Here is a 16,131-nt window from a genome sequence, read left to right on the forward strand (position 1 = left end):
ACCTCCAATCCCAAATTACGAACCGGTTGATCTATTGGTTGGATTGGAGGGCCAAATTCGTTCGGGTCGAGACCGAACCAGGCTGCCAAACACGTGACATAGTGACCCCCCGACATGTCACTGGATCCTCGAGCACCCTTACCAAAGTGGGCCAAAAAGTAGGCCACTCCATAGGGTATACTAATAAATGTATCCCTATCTCTAATTGCATCCAAATACCAAAGGTCAACATAATTAATCTTATCTGTATTAAGGAATGCCCTTTGGTTAATTGTGTTCGCTATAAATTTATGAATTATTCGATAGCGAACATCAGTGATCTTAAGGTATGATTCTTGGCCTGCTACATATGTATTCTTTTGGGAAAAAGAGCGCCAGATACTCAAAGAATCATAATCTCCTGTATACCTAGCTCCTGTAAAAATATATTCCCAAAAACCTGGAGCATTCATCTCATTACCGTCATAAATCCCTAAGGCCATAGTCATGTCGCCTAGGGACATTACTCTATCTACACCACCCAATCTAAATTGTAGGAAACTAGTATCTTCGATATTTTCCGGGTGTATATTCATCCTAACGGTAGAATAAAATTCTAAACACCATTCTCTGTATACAGGAGAATTTAACCTAAACAATCTCTCAAAGTCATTATAATACCTAATTTCCCCAAATTTATTCGTGAAACTTTGGGTTAAAATTTCCCTTATCGGTGTATCTAAGTTGACTGGGTCTCCTAGGGGATCCCAATCAACAACGTAAACTGGAGAGATGGTTCGATTTACCAGAATGAGTAAATCCTTAACTTTTTGCACCCTTTGATGTACTTCGTTAGGAAATTGCAGGATCGGTTGTAGGTTCAAGAGTTGTTGTTCCATTTCGGGGGTAACTTGATCTTGTGCTTGTTGTTAGTTAAATGCCCTCATTCTAAATGGTCCCTGCATAACATTTTAAAAACAAGGAAATCATCCCAATAGGATGTGTCAATGTTAGCAAAGAGTTTAAATTCAACAAACAAGCTTGTTTCATCACCACATGAATCAATCTATTTCAACAACATTGGAAGATTTAGTTCTATAATTCAAAATAAAGCAGAAACAAACCAAAAATCATAATTCAAAAATCAAGTTTCATATGCAAAGTTTAATTCACAAGTGAAAACACGCAATTTATCTAAGTGTATCTAATTCAACTCAATCACATTGCGTGTATTTCAGCTTCTAAACAATCCTTAATAGCATTAAAGTTCATACTTGATTCATTAAAATGACAAAAACTATCAAAATCATACTAAAATTAAAAATTACAAAATCAAACAAACAAAATCATGTTCAAGAGTTATAACTACTGACAAAACACTTAAAAACATCTAATTACAACCAAAATAACACACCTCAGTAGCAATTTCTCAATTATCCCCAATTTGTATAAACCCTAATTTTTCAATAACCAATTAAACATCAATTTTTCATGCTAATCGGGTTTATTATCTTACTAACAACATAGATATAGCAATAATCAAGCAAAAATCAACAAGAACATGCATATAATTCGGATTAAAGCCATAAAGAAATATAATGAAAAATTTGAAGAACATGAGGTAAAATGGGTTTAGGACCCTTACCAATCTAGGCATGTTGAAAGATTGAAGAATTGGAGAAGATTGGAAGTGTTAATTTAAGTTTTGGGTGTGATTTTGGCGATTTTTGGGGTTTCCTCTCGTTTACATCAGCCTAAATAATGAAAAGAGTGTGTAAAGAACAGACTGCTACCCGTCTGTTATGTTCAGCTATTTTTTACCCTACGCGTTTCGCGTAAGTCTACGCGTTTCGCGTATGCTTTGAATTCCACGCGTTTCGTGTAGGTCTACACGATTCGCGTATGCTTTGTCTGTATTTTTTTTTTTTTCAACTTATAAACAATTGATTTTAAAATATCTTTTATAGATTTATATTTGTAACGAAAATTCGGTTGTTACACCTGATCTTAATCCGTTTATAAATTTTTAATTTCAATTTATAAAATTCAATCCATTAAAAGTTAAAGTTTTTAATTTTTTTCGAAAACAAATTTAAAATAAAATAAAAACACTCTATTTTTGTGTTAAAATTATTAACATTTTTAATTTTAAGTACATGAAAAATAAAAATTACACAAATTAAAATACACTCTATTTTTTTGTATACCCCTAAATCAACTAATTTTCAAACTTAAAACTTTGTTTCCTATCGATTAGGTAGAGATAAATTCGGTCGTCAAACCTATCATTATCCACGACAAAGATTTACAAGTTATATATTTTTACGGTTATTGATAAAAAGGTATATTTTGAAATCTACTGTAGACTTTTAGAATTTAACAAAAAAATTTGTGCAATTTGAAAAATGAAAATTCAGTTGTGACACCTAAACATTTTCATTTTCAAAGAAACAAGTTAAACTCAAGGCGTTTCACCTTCAATTTAGTAGAAAGGATTTTTTTTTTTTTTTTTTTTTTTATATTTTGTTTTTTTTTTTTTTTCGTGGTTTACTATTTAACAGATATCTTATGAATCCAATAAGAAATTTCGTGCAATTTTGAAAAACGATAATTCAGTTGTAACACTTAACATTTATCGTTTTTAATGAAAACATATTGAACTCAAGGTTCATCACTTTTAAATGGTAGACCGTTTTAATAGAACATACAACAAACAAAAACAAACCAAACACACCAAAACATTACACACAAAAATGCACAAACACACAATTGGCGAGAAAAAGATTTAAAGAGTGAAGCCTCGTTGGCTCGCCTCGTAGTGGAGTCGCATTATTTCGCTCCCCATTGCTTCGTAGGCGTAACCTCGCTGGTTTAGGAGGTTTTCTTCTGCACATTTTAAAGGCCCTTCTCGGCATAAGGTTACGTACTCGTAATTAGAGTCCGTTTGGTTCTTTGGGCAATCTCCGGAGTGAGTCGGTTTTCCACATTTCACACATTTACCCAAATGACGTGCTCTACGCCTTTTAGCTGATTTAGATTTTCCTCTTGCATAGTTTGTCTCATTTAGTTTCTGTCTTTCTTCTTTCCTCGCCTTATCGCATCTTTTCTTAATATCTAACACCACATCCCTCGGTAAAATCTTATCGCACTTTAAAATGAAATGGTTGTAGATATACTGACTGCGCATCTTGAAATTACACAATAAAAACAAAAAGAAATTAAAAAGGTAGAATGGAGGGAGAAGACTAGTTCTTTAGGGTCTGCTAGGGAAAGACCAATCTAACCCCACTCTTAAAGATAAGAATAAAAATCGAGAATGGAGTTTAAAACCTTAGAGTTACCCTGAATTTATTTGTCCTTAGGGTGGAAGGTGGTTTCGTCTCTTTCCGTAGTATTGATTTCTTCAAAGTATAACTTGAGTCTGTGTCCGTTCACTTTGAAAGTCCCACCGTCTTTACCATACAACTCTGCATATCCAGATGGAAAAACCTGTTTTATTATATATGGCCCAGTCCATCGGGATCTAAGTTTACCAGGTGAAAACTTGAAACGTGATTGGAATACCAATACTTTATCCCCTTGTTCAAATTCTTTCTTTTTTAATCGTGCATCGTGCCATACTTTAGTTTTTTCTTTATATGTTTTAGAATTTTCGTAGGCTTGTAATCTTAATTCATCTAGTTCGTTAAGTTGTAATAACCTATTTTCTCCTGCTTGTACAAGGTCAGTATTACATTCTCTCATAGCCCAGTATGCCTTGTGTTCAACTTCAACAGGTAGATGACACGCTTTACCGTATACAAGTCTAAATGGCGTGGTACCTATTGGTGTTTTATACGCAGTCCTAAAAGCCCACAACGCGTCATCTAACTTGCGTTGCCAGATTTTACGGTTGTTATTAACCGTCTTCTCAAGTATGCGTTTTAAAGCACGATTCGTGTTCTCCACTTGACCACTTGTTTGCGGGTGGTACGGAGTAGAGAAACGATGAGTTACGCCATACTTCTTCAACACCTTTTCAAGAAGGTTGTTGGTAAAATGTGTTCCTCGGTCGGATATGAGTGCTTTTGGGATTCCAAAGCGTGAGAAGAGATTTTTCAAGAAGTTTACCACCACCCTAGCATCATTTGTAGGCAAAGCTTTTGCTTCAGCCCACTTGGATACATAGTCAACGGCTACTAGTATGTACTTGCACTTATGTGAACTTGGAAAGGGTCCCATGAAATCGATTCCCCAAATGTCAAAGATTTCACAAACTTGGATGCCGGTTTGAGGCATCTCATCCTTTTTCGTGATGTTACCGTTCGTTGGCATGCGTTACAAGTCCGAACGAAATCATGGGCATCTTTAAAGATCGTGGGCCAATAAAAGCCCGATTCAAGGATTTTTCTTGCAGTGTGGTTTGGTCCGAAATGACCGCCGGTTGGCCCTTGATGGCAATGCTCAAGAATTTGTTGAGCTTCTTGTCCGTACACACAACGGCGAATTATTTGATCCGCACCAACACGAAATAGGTCTGGGTATTCCCAGAAATAAGACTTTAAATCCGCAAAGAATTTCTTCTTTTGCTGATAAGTAAGTCCTTTTTGTAGAATGCCTGAAGCAAGATAGTTTGCAAAATGGGCAAACCATGGGATTTCAGATTCTTTTTCAACCCTCATTAGAGATTCGTCAGGAAATGTATCTTTGATGATTGTATCATCAAGTTTATCTAATTCGGGGTTTTCAAGTCGGGATAAATGATCGGCAGCTAGATTCTCAGCTCCTTTCTTGTCACGTATCTCAATGTCAAATTCTAGAAGTAAAAGAACCCAACGTATGAGACGATGTTTTGCATCTAGTTTCGAGAATAAATACCTAAGTGCCGAATGGTCCGTGTAAACAATGGTCTTGGACAACACCAAATATGACCGAAATTTATCAAATGCATAAACAACCGCTAGGAGTTCTTTTTCCGTGGTGGTATAATTAATTTGGGCTCCCGTTAGAGTTTTACTTGCATAATAAATCGGAAGAAAATGATTATCTTGACGTTGTCCTAAAACAGCACCTAAGGCATAATCGCTTGCGTCACACATTAGCTCAAATGGCATACTCCAATCCGGAGATACCATAATTGGAGCTTGTGTGAGTTTTGACTTTAGAATCGAGAATGCATTCTCGCAATTAGAATCGAAGTCAAATGAAGCATCCTTTTCAAGAAGTTTGGTCAATGGGCGGGCGATTTTAGAAAAATCTTTGATAAATCGCCTATAGAATCCTGCGTGACCAAGAAAGCTTCTAATTGCTTTAACATTTGATGGTTTAGGTAGCTTAGAGATAACTTCAATTTTAGCTTTATCTACCTCTATTCCCACACGAGATATTTTGTGACCAAGTACAATGCCCTCTTTCACCATGAAGTGGCATTTTTCCCAATTTAGGACCAAGTTTGCTTTCTCACATCGGATAAGCATACGTTCAAGGTTGAAAAGACACGATTCAAAGGAGTCTCCAAATACGGAAAAGTCATCCATGAAGACTTCCATACAATCCTCTACCATGTCATCAAAGATTGCCATCATGCACCTTTGAAAGGTTCCGGGTGCATTGCATAAACCAAACGGCATGCGGCGATAGGCAAAGGTACCGAAAGGACAAGTGACTGTGGTCTTTTCTTGGTCGTTGGGATCAATTGGAATTTGGAAGTAACCGGAGAAACCGTCTAAAAAGCAATAATATTCTTTTCCCGCTAATCGTTCAAGCATTTGATCAATAAAAGGTAACGGGAAATGATCCTTTCTAGTGGCATCATTTAGACGTCTGTAATCAATACAGACTCTCCAGCCGGTAACTGTTCTAGTTGGGACGAGTTCGTCCTTTTCATTTAATATAACGGTTGTACCCCCCTTTTTGGGTACTACTTGTACTGGACTAACCCATGGACTATCGGAGATGGGGTAGATTAACCCGGCGTCAAGAAGCTTGACGACCTCCTTTTTAACAACCTCTTTCATGTTGGGATTTAGCCTGCGTTGTCTTTGTACTACGGGTTTGTAGTCATTCTCAAGGAGAATTTTATGTGTACAATAAGACGGGTTTATTCCCGGAATATCGGTTGTTTTCCAGGCTATAGCCTTTTTATGGGTTTTTAATACAGAAATTAGCTTATCCTTCTCATTATCTGAAAGATGTGAAGCAATAATTACTGGTAATTTAGATGTACCTTCGAGATAAGCATACTCCAAGTGTTTGGGTAGCTCTTTAAGCTCTATTACGGGTGGTTCTTCTAAGGAATTTTTTATACGAAATCTATCTTCATTTTTGATTTCCTCAAACGATTCCTCTTCTATGGAAATTTCTTCTATTATGGTCTCGTCATCCGTGACCACCTTCATCAACTCATCAAAATCTTTATCAATATTGAAGTATTCATTCTCACTTACCGGGGCTAACCCCGAGATATCAATTTCAAGTAGCTCCTTCAATTCATTCTCGACACAAAGATCTATAACATCAATTTGAAAACAAGAGTCATCGGTAGAAGTGGGTCTTTTCATGGCTTTGTCAATGTGACAAATTATTCTCTCGTTTCCCACACCTAGACTCAATTGTTCTTTTTGGACATTAATGATAGCATCTGCAGTGTTTAGGAAAGGACGTCCTAAAATGATAGGAACTTTTGTGTCCTCTTGCATTTCTAGAATAACGAAGTCGACGGGAAAGATAAGTGAGCCAACTTTTACAAGTATATCCTCGGCTATACCTATTGGAGTATCAAATGATTGGTTTGCTAATCGAATACCCATTCGGGTCGGTTTTAAGTCTCCTAAGTCAAGTTTTAAATATAACGAGTAAGGCATTAAGTTAACACTTGCACCTAGGTCGGCTAGTGCGTCGTAAACTACCGAATCACCCATCATACATGGTATGATAAAACTACCAGGGTCTCCTAATTTTGGAGGTACATTTTGTTTCTTTAAGATGGCCGAACATTCCTCATGGAGGAATGTGGCAGAAATGTCGTGGTATTTACCCTTCGAGGATATGAGATCCTTTAAAAACTTCCCGTAATTGGGCATATCCCTAAGAACCTCCGCGAGTGGCATGTTAATGCTAATTTGCTTAATCATGTCCGCAAATTTCTCATATCGCCTTGCGAGTCTGTCTTTTTTTAATGCTTTTGGGTATGGAATAGGTTCCTTATGCACCTTTACTGTTGGTTCTTCACTTTTCTTTGGTATGACCTCAGGTGGATCATCTTTCTCTTGTTCTTTGTCAACTTGCTCATTTTCATCAACCGGAATTTGTAAAACAGAAGGACATAAAGGAACTTCCGGGGACTTAAGAGTCTCCGGTTTAGTAGTTAAACCACTTCTAGTAGTTATAGCATTTACATGCTCGTTCCTTGTTTGGGGGTTGTTGGGATTCACTTGAGTATTTGAGGGGAGAGTACCTGGTGGTCTCTCTGATAGTAACTGTGATATCCTTCCAACATTCCTTTCTAAGTTTTGTATTGTGGCTTGTTGATTTCGGATTTGCTGAGTTTGGAGCTCTGCATTTTGCTCGTGCTTAACCATAAAATCTCTTAAGAGATCTTCTAAACCAGATTTCCTCTCAGGTTGAGGTTACATAATTGCTAATGGTTGTGGTTGCATAAGTGCTAGTGGTTGTGGTTGATTGTGTTGGAAATTATTTTGATAATTTCGTTGAGGTTGATTTCGGTTATTATAGCCTGGTGGCGGATTTCTTTGATTTTGATTTGGGAAATTCCGGTTATTTTGGTAACCTGGATTTCCTCCTTGATAGTTATTATTATTTTGATAGTTATTATTATTTGATCCTGAAGGTCCTCCTACTTGATAGCTGTTTATAGGAGGATATTTTCGGTTGTTTGCTTCTATAGCTGGAAAATCACTGAAGTTCATTTCACCTTTTCGTAAGTAACCTAAGAAATTTGCTTGCTCTTCCATTGTACTTTGATCACAATCTCTAGTAAGATGGGGACCTTGGCATAGTTCACATCCTACTCTGATAGCATGCATTTCCTTGGTTGCTTTCTCGATTTGCCTTGCTTGATTTGCTATTTGAACTTTTAAAGAAGAAATTTCATCATTGCTTTCAATACTAGCAACATTTGATGATCTAGAAAATTCTATTTCTTGATGCCAATTATGAGAATGGGAAGCTAAATCAGCAATGATTGTGTGAGCGTCTTCAGGTGTTTTCTTCATGATCGAACCTCCGGCTGCAACATCTATATCTTTTCTAGTTGCCAGATTGACTCCTTTATAGAATATTTGGACCTTTTGGAATGTATTCAACCCGTGTTGAGGACATACCCTAAGCATTTTGTTGAATCGGGTCCAAGCTTCATAAAGAGTTTCATTAGGCTTTTGCATAAAGTGATTTATATCACTTTGCAATTTTGCTGCTTTTGAAGCAGGAAAGAATTCTGACAAAAACTTATCCATCATATCATTCCAGTTTTCAATATAACCTTCTGGTAATGAGTCTAGCCAATCTCTTGCATCATCTTTTAAGGACCATGGAAAGATTTTTAAACATGCAACTTCATCGGTGACATCTTTGATTTTGAAAAGCTTGCAAATGCTTACAAACTTACGAAGATGCTCGTTAGCATCCTCATTTGGGGCTCCACCGAATTGACATGTATTAGTCACCATGTGTAAAAATTGACCTTTTATTTCAAAGCCATCACTCATCGTGGGTTGGATGATTGCGTGGCCTTGACCTTTTCTTGTGGCCTTCATTAATGCTTCCATCGTTTGATTTGTATCAGCCATTTCTTCTTCTTCTTTAATAATCGGCTCTATGATTGGTTGAATAATTGGTTCAGAGTCGGATTCTAAGGAAAGTGACTCTAAATTTTTAGCAAGAGATTCTACTTCTTGAGCTCTTAAGCGTTCGTGGAATTTCCTTTCGGGTTCAGGATGTGAAGGAGTTAATTCAGCGTTGGAGGAACGTAAGTTCATACATTAATTTCTATTATGAGATCACTTCACTAAAGGTTTATCTAGGGTTACCTATTTGTTTCTCTTTTTTTAGTGTTTTTCGGTGTTTTAAAATTACTAGTACTTCCTATTTCTTTTTGTTGTTTTTGTCCTTTTATTAATTCTTTGAGGTTCCGGATTAAGTTTAATGAGTTTAAGATTGACCGGATCATACAATTTGGGAAATTGTACAAAGAACTAAAGGATTTATTCAAAAACTTTGAACTTTCTTGGAAATGAATTTCCTCGAGAGGATCGAATAACATAAAAACAATGATAAAAACCTTTAAACAAACAGATTATCCTTCTGATTTTCCCACGTTTCGAATAGCCAAAAGATGCAGCAGAGGGGCAGGATCCTTCTATTGACCAATAAAATTGGTGATCCAACAACCCGGTCCACGTACAAATCCAACTACTACTACGAATCAGAAAAATTATCTATTTATTTAACTGCCAACTCCCCGGCAGCGGCGCCAAAAAGTTGATGTGCTGGATCGTAACCTTTATTTATGAACGGATTTGAGTTGTTTTGTTACACGAATTGATTTATTGTATATGTGGTATTTTATTGAATTCAGGTTGATTTCACACATATATAGGCAACTAGTCTTATCCGTGTAGTTTAGTTTGTTGGTAAATCCGATTCGTTCCACAGGGAGATGGAGTGTTTAATGGTTTTTAATAGTCTTTGATGTCAAACTTAATTAAAGGGGGTTTTGGATTAGGAATTTATAATATAACAGTAACAGAAAATAACTTAACTAATTTCTTCATAAATAAAATTACAAGATTATAATAAATAACTTAAAAAGGAACTAAATGAAATTATGCTAATTATGATGCATTAATTATATTACTAGATGGTAATTAGTAAAATAGTAATTTTTAATAAAACTATATGTTTAGAATTTTGTTTTGAGTAATTATAATATAAACTTATTTAAATTAACTAAATGACAAGTTTTAATTATATTAATATAAATTATTAGGAATAGTAATTTAACTAATTACAAACTAATTATAAGTTATAAACTTTTAATTAACACTAATTATAAGGTTAAAACATGTATTAAGGTATTTTATAATAACTAATATTAATTATATAGTAATAACCTAAATATAAATAATTAAATAATTAAAACCCTAATTTTACCCTAACTGGTACTGTAGCCGCGTTATTACCTTACGCGTTTCGCGTATTTATACGCGTATCGCGTATAATTTAAAACCTACGCGAATTGTGTGATTCTGATCGTACAGTTTGATTTACAGGCATACGCGTTTCGCGTATACCATACACGATTCGCGTATGACTTATACGATGTGACAAACAGTCTGTTACGGATTTAAATGTTTTTATGTATTGTTTTTATATTTTAAAATAATAATTCGTAAATAATGATAATAATACGTTTACAAGAAATAATAATGGGATAAATGGGAGTGTTTACTTAAATGTGTCACCCCTAGGTCCATGGATTGTTTTGAGTTTACGCCCTATTTAAAATGTTTTAGTAATAAACTTTATATTTTTCTTTCGAATAAATATAAGGTTAAGACTAACTAAATAAAATCTAATTTTCATCGGATTCTTTTTAGATAGCTACTATTCCTTAAGTATTTAAATTGAGACCTAGCCTAGTTTTGACTTTCGCCAATACCCAAATCGTAACGGTTTCCCTTTTTACAATTTCACTGTCATATAATTATTGATATTACCCAAACCAACGAAGTTTATTTCTAAATTGGTGTTAATAACTTATCCATAAATTCGTCTAGATCATTTTTAATGTTGAAGCTTAATTTATGTAAATAAAAACAACTTTCGTTATTTTAAATTTAATAAATTAAGTGGCAAGGGTTAAATACCTAATTACATAAAAATGGTTCTTTTAACTAGGCTCAATATTAAAAATACTAAAGTTACATTTTAACTTTTACAATTGATAACAATCCATTTCACTAGGGGCTCTACATTTAAGCAAACACTAGGGAAATTTAGCTATTCATTACACTAGGGTAAACATAAAAATATAGATATGCAAACATAATAACAACGATAATTTTAACAGAGTAAACTTACTAAAATATCTTCACTTTCATTAACTTCAAACGGTAGAAAATTACAAATAACAACACCCTTCACGCGAACAATACACCCTTAATCACGAACAGTACACCCTTAATATTTGAAACTAATCCTAATATTTGAACTTTGAAACTGAAATGAAAATAATACAGAGTGCTAATAATTGACAGTAATGTGTATGTGTGTATATTAATTGTCTCTTTGATATGTGATGTCTTCTTATTTATCATTGAAATAGAAGTAGTAGTTGAGTCAAAAGCCATCCTATTTGCTGTAGCACTAAGAAAAAGAATAGTTTTTAATCTCAAAAGCAGCCGCCCCATTTCTGATCCATGATTAAACTCGGCCTAACATTACGCGTTTCGTGTAGAGGCTACACGATTCGCGTAAGACCAAAATGCTACACGTTTCGTGTAGTGTTACACGGTTCGTGTAAGTACAATCGACAGTTTTCTTCATTTTTCTTTTCTTTTCGTTTGTTCTTTGTTGATCCCGTACTGACGTGTACTGACTTGGCACTTTCCATTTGAACTCTTTTCTTCATTTATCTTGTACTTTCATTCGGATAAACGTTTCTTGATATAAATTTGGTTAAAACTATCGTTTTATCATCGTTTCTTCAAACTTCACGCTCTTGTCCACTTTTGTCGTTTTTCTCGTGAAATGCTCATTGAATGTCTTTGTAGATGGTGAAAACCTATGAAATATAAGTGATATTGCGTCGAATAATATGTATGTTTAGAGCAATATCACTAATCAACACATTAACTATTTTATATATATGTTAGATTATAAAAAAAATACAAATGTGTGGATCAACCCAATTAGACGTGACCCGTTGTTACATCGGTCTGTGATACAAGTGTTTCAACCCATCCACCTTTTAATTTTGTTACTCGACTTGCCACCTCTATTGAAGTTTGTGAAGCCATAATTTTCACTTGTAAGTAACCGCATCCACACATGCATGACATATATATATATATATATATATATATATATATATATATATATATCTCTCTATATATTAAAATAAACACACAATTAAGTGATAAATCCTTTTAAAAATAAATCCTAGCCATCTAATAATTTAACCACTTCTAATCCTAGCCATCCATTTCTAATATCACCCTTAATCACGTGACAATCCATAATTGTGGAATTAAACAGACAAACTTAACCCTCACTTCTGATAAACACACGGGTAGTAACACAAAAATTAGGGGTTTTTTCCATCCATCGATCATACACTCTCGCTGAAAACATTCGTTCACTAATTTCCAAACATTCAAGATCTGCTGCAAAATCAAATCTCATTTCTTTTACATATATGCATCGACGCTGGAGGAGAAATCAAAATTAGGGTTTTGTTCCTACTAAACTTTTTCCCTCAAATCGTCGACTAAAATCGATGACAAAACCGTAGGGTTTCCTGCAAAATCAGTATAATTCAATTCTGAATAATTGATTTTGTAGATTCACCGTTGAACGGTTAATCGAATCAAGCATCTACTCCGATGATTGCGTTCAAGTGAAATATGGCGAGATATGATGATTATGGTTTAACAATGAACCCTAACATCTATGAAATCAGGTAATCAAATTTTATTTTGTATGCTAATTTATCGATTAGTATGTTTTGATTCATCTCTGTTTAATTTTAATCGCTTAGTCCAACGAATTGGTTTTGCTATGATTCTTTTGATTGATCGTTTAATTAATTAAGAGACACAATCACTGATTCATCTTCTAATATCAAATGCAGTCGATGATTATGAACAACAATTTTGATACGTTTACTAATTTGATGTGATACCTAAATTCTTTTCAGGTTGTTTGTTGAATTTACTTCACTTTAGATTTGTTGTTTGTATGTTTTGTTGCTAACGATAATTATTTTTAATTTTGTTGATGATTGTTGTTATTTTCTTCCTCTTAGGTCTTGGGCTGGTTGTATATTTGTAGTTTATTATAGTCCCCTCATTGTGTGTTATTTTCAGGTTGCATCTGGAATTTTCAATTAGTTTGTAATCTGCTGTTCGTTATGTGTGTAGTTTTGGTGTGGCTACGATTCAGCAAAGCACGTCTTATGTGAGAAGCGGGGTAAAATTATGGAAGCGTACAAGTTAATTTTTGTTGATGAGTATCATAAGTTATATATGTTATTCTTTTAAACCTCTTGACATGTGTGACAAAGGGGTTTGTTGCAGTTACATAGGGATGAGATGGCAGACTTAGGGCATTATAAAAGGGCCTTGATTGATGCGACAGACAGGCGGTCCGATTTTGAATATTGTATGCACTTGGGTCATGGTTAATCTAGGTATTGAACACAACCCAAATTAACAATTTATAAGTATAGTCGTTGATGTTGCCACCTGTAGCTTTCATTCTTCAGAATTAGTCAACTCTCACAATTATAAATGGTAGTGTACATTTCATAAGATATAGTGATTGATGTTGCCATGTTTGCCTTTTTAAAATATAGAGGTTGTGTGTGTTGATTTTTGGCTATCTTATTGTTATGCATATGTTTTTTGCTCATGATGTTGTTGATGTGTAGGTTTTTCATGTTTACATTTTTAATTGGATACTATTTGGGCAAGAATTGTGCTATTTATCAAAGAAAAAAAAGAGGTCATGAATTTGATTCGTATGACAGTTCATCAACTTATATATAACTATAGATATAAGATGAATGTTTCTTTTGAACCTGTATATATAAGTATTTGACTGATTTTTATTCATCAACTTAATCTATTTTGTTTGTTGGTTAATTATAATGAATATGGTTATGATTATTAATATGAATTTGCTTTCTGGTTAGATCCTAGAAGCTTAGTGAATTGAAAAAGAATTACATGGAAACTTTTTTATTTGTGCATTTTGCAGGTTGCAAATTTGACGGATTAACAATTATAATTAGGTGATAGGATATTATATGCTGATGAGATCTTAAAAGATGGATTTTGTTTAAATATGATTGATACACCAATATGTCCGTTAAAAAGTTCTGACTAATTTGCAAGAAGCTTTTTGGGATGCCGATATTGTTATAAACGGGTTACCGTTGACCGAAACACGTCAAGTGTTTGATATTGGAAGGAGGGGGTAAGTGTGCATGTTATTATTTCGTTGTCGAAACGTACTGAGGCAGAGTCGGAACTTGAACCTCGCATAATTACGTCTACACAAATGATTAGTAAATCAAGTAAGTAAGATTTTTTGCTTTTGTTAGATTCTGAGTTTCTATCTTTGTGTTTGTATTGGTTCAATTTGTACGGAGTATTATTATATCGTTTTGTATTTATTCTTTACAGATATAAGTGGATTAGCAGTTTTTACAAGGGTGTATGGATTTGTTTATGTAGTAGTTTTTTTGTTTGGATCTGTAGAGGTGATGCAAGTTTGAAGAAAATTGTCATGGAAAAGTTATGGAGGCTTCAACCAAAGTCATTTACAATTTTTAATGTTGAGATTGATAATATGTACGTGTAAGGTTAGCAATGATTTGGTCAAATATATCTCTCTTATACTTCAAATAAAATCAGAATGGAGTGACAAATCCCATCAATATTAAATTCTAGCCATCTAAATTCATAAACTAATCCAATCTTAACCCTTAATTATGGATAAACCACTAATTCACGTGATTAGGCCCTTCATTAGCCTCTAATCAGACAAAAATACCCTCATTCGAAATCAATCATGCGGGTTGGGCGGGCGATATTAGGGGTTTTAGAAACAAACCTCATTTTAAAATTTCAATTTCAAAATTCACATTACAGATCAGAAAAAATACGCTACATCTCTCTTCTCATCTCATACCTGTTTGATAAAATTGATTCAGGTTTTGAATAATTCGATTGCAGGTAATTTTAATCTTCGTTTAACTAACTCGGCATCCAAAAATTCAGACATGAATCGATCCCTAATCCCTTCACGAAAAAACTCGATCAGTTTTCGACAATGGAAGCTTCAAGCTCCTGTAACAAAGCGTGATGGAGAAAAGAACATCGGTCATCGACGATGGTAGCGACGTTCAAACGTAAACCCTAATTCTCTCCGTCAGTTTCAAATCTAAAGGTATTACATGTCGATAATCGATTCTACCTGAAACTGGAAATTTTTGTTCAATCAGGTAAAGTTACACAAACATGTCGATATAATTGTTTCCGATTTTTTGCATTTGTTGTTTCATATGTTCTAATTGTTAGATTTATTGTTAAGTGTTTTTTGACATGTTTTAATTCTTCAATATTAAATATTATTAGGGTTTGTTACTAATGTAATCTTCAGTTTGTTGATCAAATTTATAGATTTGTTGCTTATGTGTTTACTTTGTTTTGTTAATGTATAATGTTAATCATATAAAGTAATGTTTTTTAGTTGCAGAGATTCAGCCGTATACAAGAAACCATGAATTTAATCAGGTATAATTATACAAAAAGATGCGTCATGTTCAGGTTTCATATGTTCTGATTTATTGTTATGGAATTATATATCAGTGTATTTTTGTCAATCACAATTTTGAGGCGTTTTGAATACACACCAGGTGTTTTGATGTAATGTCAATGAAAATTGCATGTAGTGTATTTTTATCGATCATAATATGGTGTTGTTGTATGTTCATTTTTAATCATATGTTCGAATAACAGGAGACTTGACATAAGGATCATGAGTTTTCACTATTGTAGCCTTACTGAATGTTGGAATTTGATATAAAAATGTGTTTACAGCAGTTGTTATGCAGGAAGCGTGTTGATATTCAGGGTAGCTGAAATCCTGTTCTAAGGAGCATTATTGTCACTATTGTTGTTTTTTTAAGGGTACCTCAATTGACCCATTCAGTAAAAATAGTTATTTGCAGCATGTGATGCCAAGAAGATAAGGACGACTTTTCCTTTGTGTTTAAATTGTACATGAATCCTTTGCTTTATTGGTTTTTATTGAATAAGAAATTCGATTATTAAGTTCTACACCGTATGTCATGAAGCGGTATCTAATAAGTTGTATTAGTTTTGGCTTTGTTTTTGTCTTATGAAGGTCAATGCCGAATTTAGGATG

At 34.1% G+C, this 16,131-nt stretch overlaps 1 long non-coding RNA gene across 2 annotated transcripts; it reads left to right on the forward strand.

Annotated features, from left to right (window-relative positions):
- Positions 1-12,262: 12,262 nt before the first annotated feature.
- On the forward strand, positions 12,263-15,224 carry LOC139895794 (uncharacterized). Of its 2 annotated transcripts, none has more exons than XR_011776018.1 (5): positions 12,263-12,658; positions 13,065-13,387; positions 13,957-14,275; positions 14,385-14,563; positions 14,937-15,224. It is a non-coding gene; the product is annotated as an uncharacterized lncRNA (long non-coding RNA). The 2 variants fall into 2 exon arrangements; XR_011776019.1 differs by having other exon boundaries at positions 14,385-14,552.
- The last annotated feature ends 907 nt before the right edge of the window (positions 15,225-16,131 follow it).

This window comes from Rutidosis leptorrhynchoides, chromosome 3 (assembly GCF_046630445.1).
Source record: "Rutidosis leptorrhynchoides isolate AG116_Rl617_1_P2 chromosome 3, CSIRO_AGI_Rlap_v1, whole genome shotgun sequence".
Lineage (NCBI taxonomy): Eukaryota > Viridiplantae > Streptophyta > Magnoliopsida > Asterales > Asteraceae > Rutidosis > Rutidosis leptorrhynchoides.